Source organism: Nelumbo lutea, chromosome 2 (genome assembly GCF_056320005.1).
Source record: "Nelumbo lutea isolate HS-2025 chromosome 2, American lotus-T2T, whole genome shotgun sequence".
In the NCBI taxonomy this organism is placed as follows: Eukaryota; Viridiplantae; Streptophyta; class Magnoliopsida; order Proteales; family Nelumbonaceae; genus Nelumbo; species Nelumbo lutea.
Genome location: NC_142685.1, coordinates 106,394,205 through 106,400,924, shown reverse-complemented (window position 1 = coordinate 106,400,924; position 6,720 = coordinate 106,394,205). Strand labels below are relative to the sequence as shown.

Below are 6,720 nucleotides of genomic sequence, written 5' to 3'. Positions count from 1 at the left end.
ATATTTATTAGTAATAGATTTACAATAATAGTGTATACTCATTATATCTTTATATATAATAAAATTAAAATTTATTGTATTTATAGTAATTATTTATTGTATTTGTTGATAAATATGTTTTCAACAATTACTTATAAATCTATTTTTGTTTTGTTATTTAATAGAAAATTATCAATAATTATTGGAGATTAAGAAACTATTATTTAACTTTTAAAATTTAATTTATTGTATTTATTTTATTTTTGTTATAGATTTAATTTTAGTAATTATATATAATTTTTATAATTTATAAATTAATATTTATTAGAGATTAAACTATTATTAGAGATTACACTATTTATTGACTAATTTAATATATTTTTAATATTTATTATATTTTTATTAGATATCTATTATATTTTCTTTATAGATTTATTTTCAATGATTGTGTATGTTTGCTATAAATTTTTAATATTTGTTGGAGATTAAGATATTGTTATTTACCAGTGATTAGACTATTAATTTAGTTGAAATTGAGAGTGTTCAAGGATTGGTTCAGTTTAGTTGCAAGATGTTTTGTCAACCAAATTGACCTAGTGAAGTTAGAAGTTTGTCACCCAAAACCGATTGACCATTAGTGAAAACCCACCAACTCGGGTTGTATCGATTTAACTAAACTTAAAATTAAATTTAAATTTAATAAATAATAGTGATATTATTAAAAATAAAATAATGATATAAAATATTTTAGACTAAGAAATATAGGAATTTTCCCACTTTCAAGTATTAAGAAGTTCAATTTAAAGTATAAAATATTAATATATATTTATGGTTGGATATGTTCAGTTTTGGTCAGTTAAATGTCCAAACTAAAACTGACCTAACTTGGTCAGGTTGGAAAATTGCTAAACCAAAAACAATCAGAAATACTAAAAAATCGACCAACTTGGGTTGAGATTGATGGATTGGTTATTAAAGAATTAAAATATAAAATAATTATATACTCTTATGTATTTCTATTATTTAACTTTCGCTTAACAAAGCCTGTGCATCACATAGGTACTTGCTAGTATCTATTTGTCTATCTATCTCTACACACACACACACACACACATATATATATCCTAAATTATCTTTAATTCCTATTTATCCTCTCCCCCACTTTTATCTACATCGACCTAAAAAAAATTCAATTAAAAATTTTCAGAATTATTTAAATATTATAAAGAAATTATATATTAATTTTTAAATATTTATTCAAAACACAAAAATTAATAGATATAATAATATTCATATTATTAATAATTCTATATTTTTACAAAATTCATCATGAAATTATGTAGTTACAATATAAATTATGATTTTATGAATTATTCACTTTAAATGTTATTCAAAAAATAAAAATTTAACATTAAAAAATAAAACATTATTTAAATATTTCAATATCTAAATCTATAATATATTATTTAAATATGTCCAACATCAATAGCCCTCTCCTTCTTCCATTCCCCCATCTCTCTTTTCTCCTTAAACTTGTCTCCTTTCTTCCTTGCTCCTTAACCCTTCCATGTAGCCGCATAACTAGGAGTGCCAACAGTATTTGAAAATCCAATTTTGAATTTGAGATTTGACATAATTGAATCATATTCGAATAATTTGAATATCTAATCGGACAAATTTGGATATCCTATTCATACTGAATAAATCTGATGCAAATTTGGATATGACTTGATTTGATTCAAAAAATATCTTAATTCAACTGATTATTTAATTCTTACATACAATACATAAAATATTTAAATGTCTTATTTAATAATTAAATTATATGAATAACTTATATATTTATATACTTTATATAAATAAAATATTTATTTTATATATTTATGAATTACATAAAATAATTAATTAATCGAATTCGAATCAAATCAATTACTTGAATATTTAATCGAATTCAAATTCGAATATTAATTTTCAAAATCCGTCGGATATCGAATCAAATTCAGATATTGCTTGATCCAATTCGAATTCGATTTGTTTACACCCTTACACGTGACAACCCTTTCTTCTACACTAGAGTGCCATTCCAAATCTCTCTCTCATGTTCTCAATCAGTTCGCCATCCCCCTCCTGAAATTTATTTTAAACTATCTTTCCCACCTAAAATTCTTCCTAAAACACCTCTTAATCTATATTTCCACATGGCAGCCCTCTCTTCTCAGTAGAGTTCCACTCCAACTCTCTCTCTCTCTCTCTCTCTCTCTCTCTCTCTCTCTCTCTCATCTCTCTCTCATGTTACCAATGGGCTCAACCCCCTCTTAAAATTTCTCCTAAACAATATCTCCCATCTAAAATTCCTTCTAAAGCACCACTTAATGTATATTATAAGCCATCTAAAAAGCAAAAACATGGGTGAATTAATTAATTAAATTAATTTGTGAAATATTTTTTTATAGTTTCAATAATTACTAATATTATTGAATATTATTTAGTAAATATCAACACCTAAACTATAATTTTTTGTAAGAATTACTTGCTGAAATTTAGTGAAACTTAGATTATAAAACTTTCAATTTTTCAAATAAATAATTGAAAAATTTTAATAAATTCCATAAGTATTGGATACTACATTTAACCATAATTAATGAAACTATATTTGTGGGTTTAGGGGGTGTTATAGGTTTAGGGGATGACCACCAAGGTAGGAATGGCAATGGGTGAGAGTTTGGGGCAGGGATCATATTCCCCATTCTGACCTCGAATTTTAAATTAATCATTGTCAAAAAATTTAGCCTACATCCCCCGCCCTCGAAAAAGAGGGCTTTCCCATTAGAGGACCTATATCCTTGAATTTTGTAATTAAAAGTTTGTTTTTAGAAAAGTATTTATTTAAATTAAAGGAAAAACTAAAATGTAAATAATATGTTAAATATATTTTGATATATATAATATTATAAATAACATAAACAATATTATATATATACACACACACATATATATAATCGGGGTTGGGGCAGGGTTTGGGCTTCACTCCCGATCTCCAATTAGATATTCCTATTAATTCCATCCCCATCCTATCCCACTAAGACAATCTCCATCCGATGAGGAGGCCAAATATTTGGCGGGAGTGGAGAAAATTGCCATCCCTACCCCCAGTTTGTATGGCTCCATGTAATAATTAGTTTTAACTTTTAACTCTAATTCTTTGCATCACACGGGGTCGCTACTATATAATATAGATAGATAGATGGAGAAAGTAGTAAACAAAGAATAAAACACAGAAAGAAAAATAAAAATTGGATTGTGACCTTTCAAGCTTTATAGATCGAGAAACGTTCATTAATAATTTCTACCCCCCCCCCCCCCCCCCAAAAAAAAAAAAAAACCATAAAGGTCGTCTTCCATAAAGGTCGTCATTCTAATTTCTAACAAAGAAAAATCAAACAAAAGAAATAATTAAAACTCTCTTCTCTCTTCTTCCATAAAGGTCGTCTCCTCGTTAACACGCACCTACAGCCGCAGCCCACAGAGCTTTAATTAATCTCTTCTAACGGTTGGCCTTGGCAGCACGTTCAATCTCATCCTTCTTCTTAATGGCATAGCTGTTGGAAGAGCCCTTGGCAGCATTAATAAGTTCATCGGCCAAGCATTCAGCCATGGACTTCATATTCCTGAAAGCACACTCTCGGGCACCCTTCGTAAGAAGGTATAGTGCTAGGTCAACACGCTTCAGAGGAGAGATATCAACAGCTTGACGCTTCACAACAGCAGAAGAACCGATACGAGTTGCATCTTCTCTCGGCCCACTGATGATTATAGCATCCACAATAACTTGAATAGGGTTTTTATCCGTGAGCACATGGATTGTCTCCATTGCTTTCTTGACGATGTGGACAGCCATGAGCTTCTTCCCATTGTTCCGCCCGTGCATCATAACGGAATTGGCCAACCTCTCCACAATGGGGCACTGAGACTTCCTGAACCTCTTCACAGAATACCTCTCTGCTGTGTGTGGGACATGGGTTGTGTGCTTGTTGGGAGATACACCAATATAATCCACCAAAGATATGTCACCAACCTGGACTTCGTCCAAGGACCATCTGTTGAACAGCTTCACCTCTGGTTCACCGACGACGACGATCGCCATGGCTGGAGAGTGCAGATACTTCTGATAAGACACGGAGACAGAGACAGAGACAGAGCTAGACGTTCTTTCAAAGTAATTGTGTGAAAATTATCTTAGGCTGAATTCCTTTATATAGAGTGGGAGCCCTTATTGAAGCAGAACTAGGATTTCCTTGTTCTGCTCAATTTCTATTTCATTCCAACCTTTCTAAATTAAACTTTCCTCTTTTCTGTTCTTTGATCTTTCTGTGTATTTGCTGATTTAATTTCCCCAATTTGCCCTTTTCTACGACCACTTGTCACCCCTTGCTTGGCTCTTGATAGATGAGTAATATGGGCTGTGCTGGCCGGGCCGATATTCGGGCCTGGACGGGCTGTGCCTGTCTTACCCAAAACCCATCTCAAACATGGCCCATGCAAGATGCAACGAGTCCGGCAGGCCCATGCACTAAGACAAAATGGATTCTTAAAATTTCCATTGCAAGAAAGAGAGTGTGAATAGAAGAAGCAACATCTAGCTCTTAATGCATGTCAACAGTTGTCATTTGGGTTGATCCCAACAGGAAAGTGCTGAGGGTTAAGGATCTAGCCGTTGATCGTGGAAGTGTTCATGAAACACAATTTCATTAAAATAAAACAAACAAACTATAACAAAATTTAAAATAAGACATAAACAAACTAGGGATCCGTTTGATTTATTAGAATAGGGGTTTGGAATTGGAATTTCCATAGCATTCTCCTATTTGAGAGATTGACCATTCCTTGTCCTTTTCTTATGAATGAAATCTTATTCCTATTGATTCCAATTCCCATCTCCATTCTTATCTCAACCAAACAGTAGAATGAATCATTCTGATTTGAATTCTAAAGGTATAAACACATAAACAATGCATATATTATTGGGTTAATATGGGAGAACTATATATATTAATAATTTATGTGAAGTATAAATTACTAGGATACACTTGGGAATTGTTCGGAAATGATAGAGGAATTAAGTTATGTATGGTGAACACTTATGAAACCTATATGGATTGAAGGGTTATTTATTAAAATAATCCCATAATTTTACAGATTTATTAAAGGGATTATAACTGATAAGGGCAGCTTTTGGGTTTTATTATCAATAAAAATAATTTTTTAATATAATTTCTAGAATACATTACTTTTTTTTTAAATATCAAAAAAAGATAAAAATACTGTTTATCTTCTTCCTCCTTTATACAACCAAACAAATTACTTCTTTTTTCTATAAGTTTTTCATATTCTAATGATCAACTACACAAGGTCCTCAGTACCACAACCTCAAGAGCCCTAGTAGCCAAGGTTTAAAATTTTGATACAATATGCTCGACACAAGGCGTATCGTATCGTATCTTTGAAAAATAGATACAGGATACATATGAAAATCGGACGTTTCATCTTCTTTTCGTGTGTATTAGACCCGTATTGGGGGCGTATCAATAGCATATCTACGAAAAAGATACGACAAAAACTAAAAAAAAAAGAAAGGGGGAAAGCAAGCTTCTTTTCCCTGAAATAAGCATTCTTTCACCCCCAAATGGCTCTTAAACTCCAAACTTCATTCCTAGAGTGCTAGATTTGCAAATATTTGCAAGAAATTAATGTGAATCGTTAATTTTTTAAAAGATTTTTCAATTTTTGAAAAATATGGCAAAAATAGGTAATTTTTTTTCATTTTTTATAATATATTGTGATTTCTTTTTTTCTTGAATGTTTAAATTTATGTTGATATGCATTTCTTACATTCAAAATTACAATTTTTTTTTGTGTTATTAGTAAATTTAAGGAAATTTCATAAAGATATTTGGGAAAAATATAAATTAACAAAAATTTGAAAACGCAATTTTTTCTCTACCTATAAAGACTAAATATGTTTTAGATGTATGGATTCATCTATTATATACATAGAGCAATTGAAATTTCTTATTTAATATTTTTTTATTTTTTATATTTTTAGAATTGAAAAATAAATAATAATTAATTATATTTTATCATTTGATCTCAACAATTGCATATATTATAATTCTATGGATGACTTATCATATCTATAGACCAATTGAACTTTTTCTTTGATAATTATTTTTCTATTCTTATATTTTAGAATTAAAAAATAAAAAATTAATTAATTATATTTTATCATTTGATTACAATCACTGAATATATTATAATTCTATGGGTGACAATCTATCATATCCACAAAGCAATTGAAAATTTTTCTTTAATAACTATTTTTTGAATATATTATATAATATTTGTTTTTCTTTTATAATTTTTGAATATGAATAATAAATAATAATGATAAGAGAGTTGTTGTGTCAATGCATGTTTTGACAGGATCTATCATATCCACAATCATTGTGTCAATGCATGTTTTGTGGCAAGATAAGAGAGTTGGGTTTTTCCCTTCCCATAAAACATTAAAAGTTAAGATTATAATATATAAATTATAGTTATTTATATGATTTTTAATGAAATTATAATTAGCTACAGCATATTTCTTCATAAAACCACTAAAATATATTAATTTAATGTATATACAATTCACTGGGGTCTTATATTTACTGTAGTTGTTGATGTATTTTTATGATTTATTAA

The 6,720-nt window shown here is 29.2% G+C and overlaps 1 pseudogene; it reads right to left on the bottom strand.

The window, feature by feature from the left end:
- Positions 1-3,375: 3,375 nt before the first annotated feature.
- Positions 3,376-4,287, bottom strand: LOC148872547 (small ribosomal subunit protein uS7 pseudogene; annotated as a pseudogene).
- Positions 4,288-6,720: the final 2,433 nt, after the last annotated feature.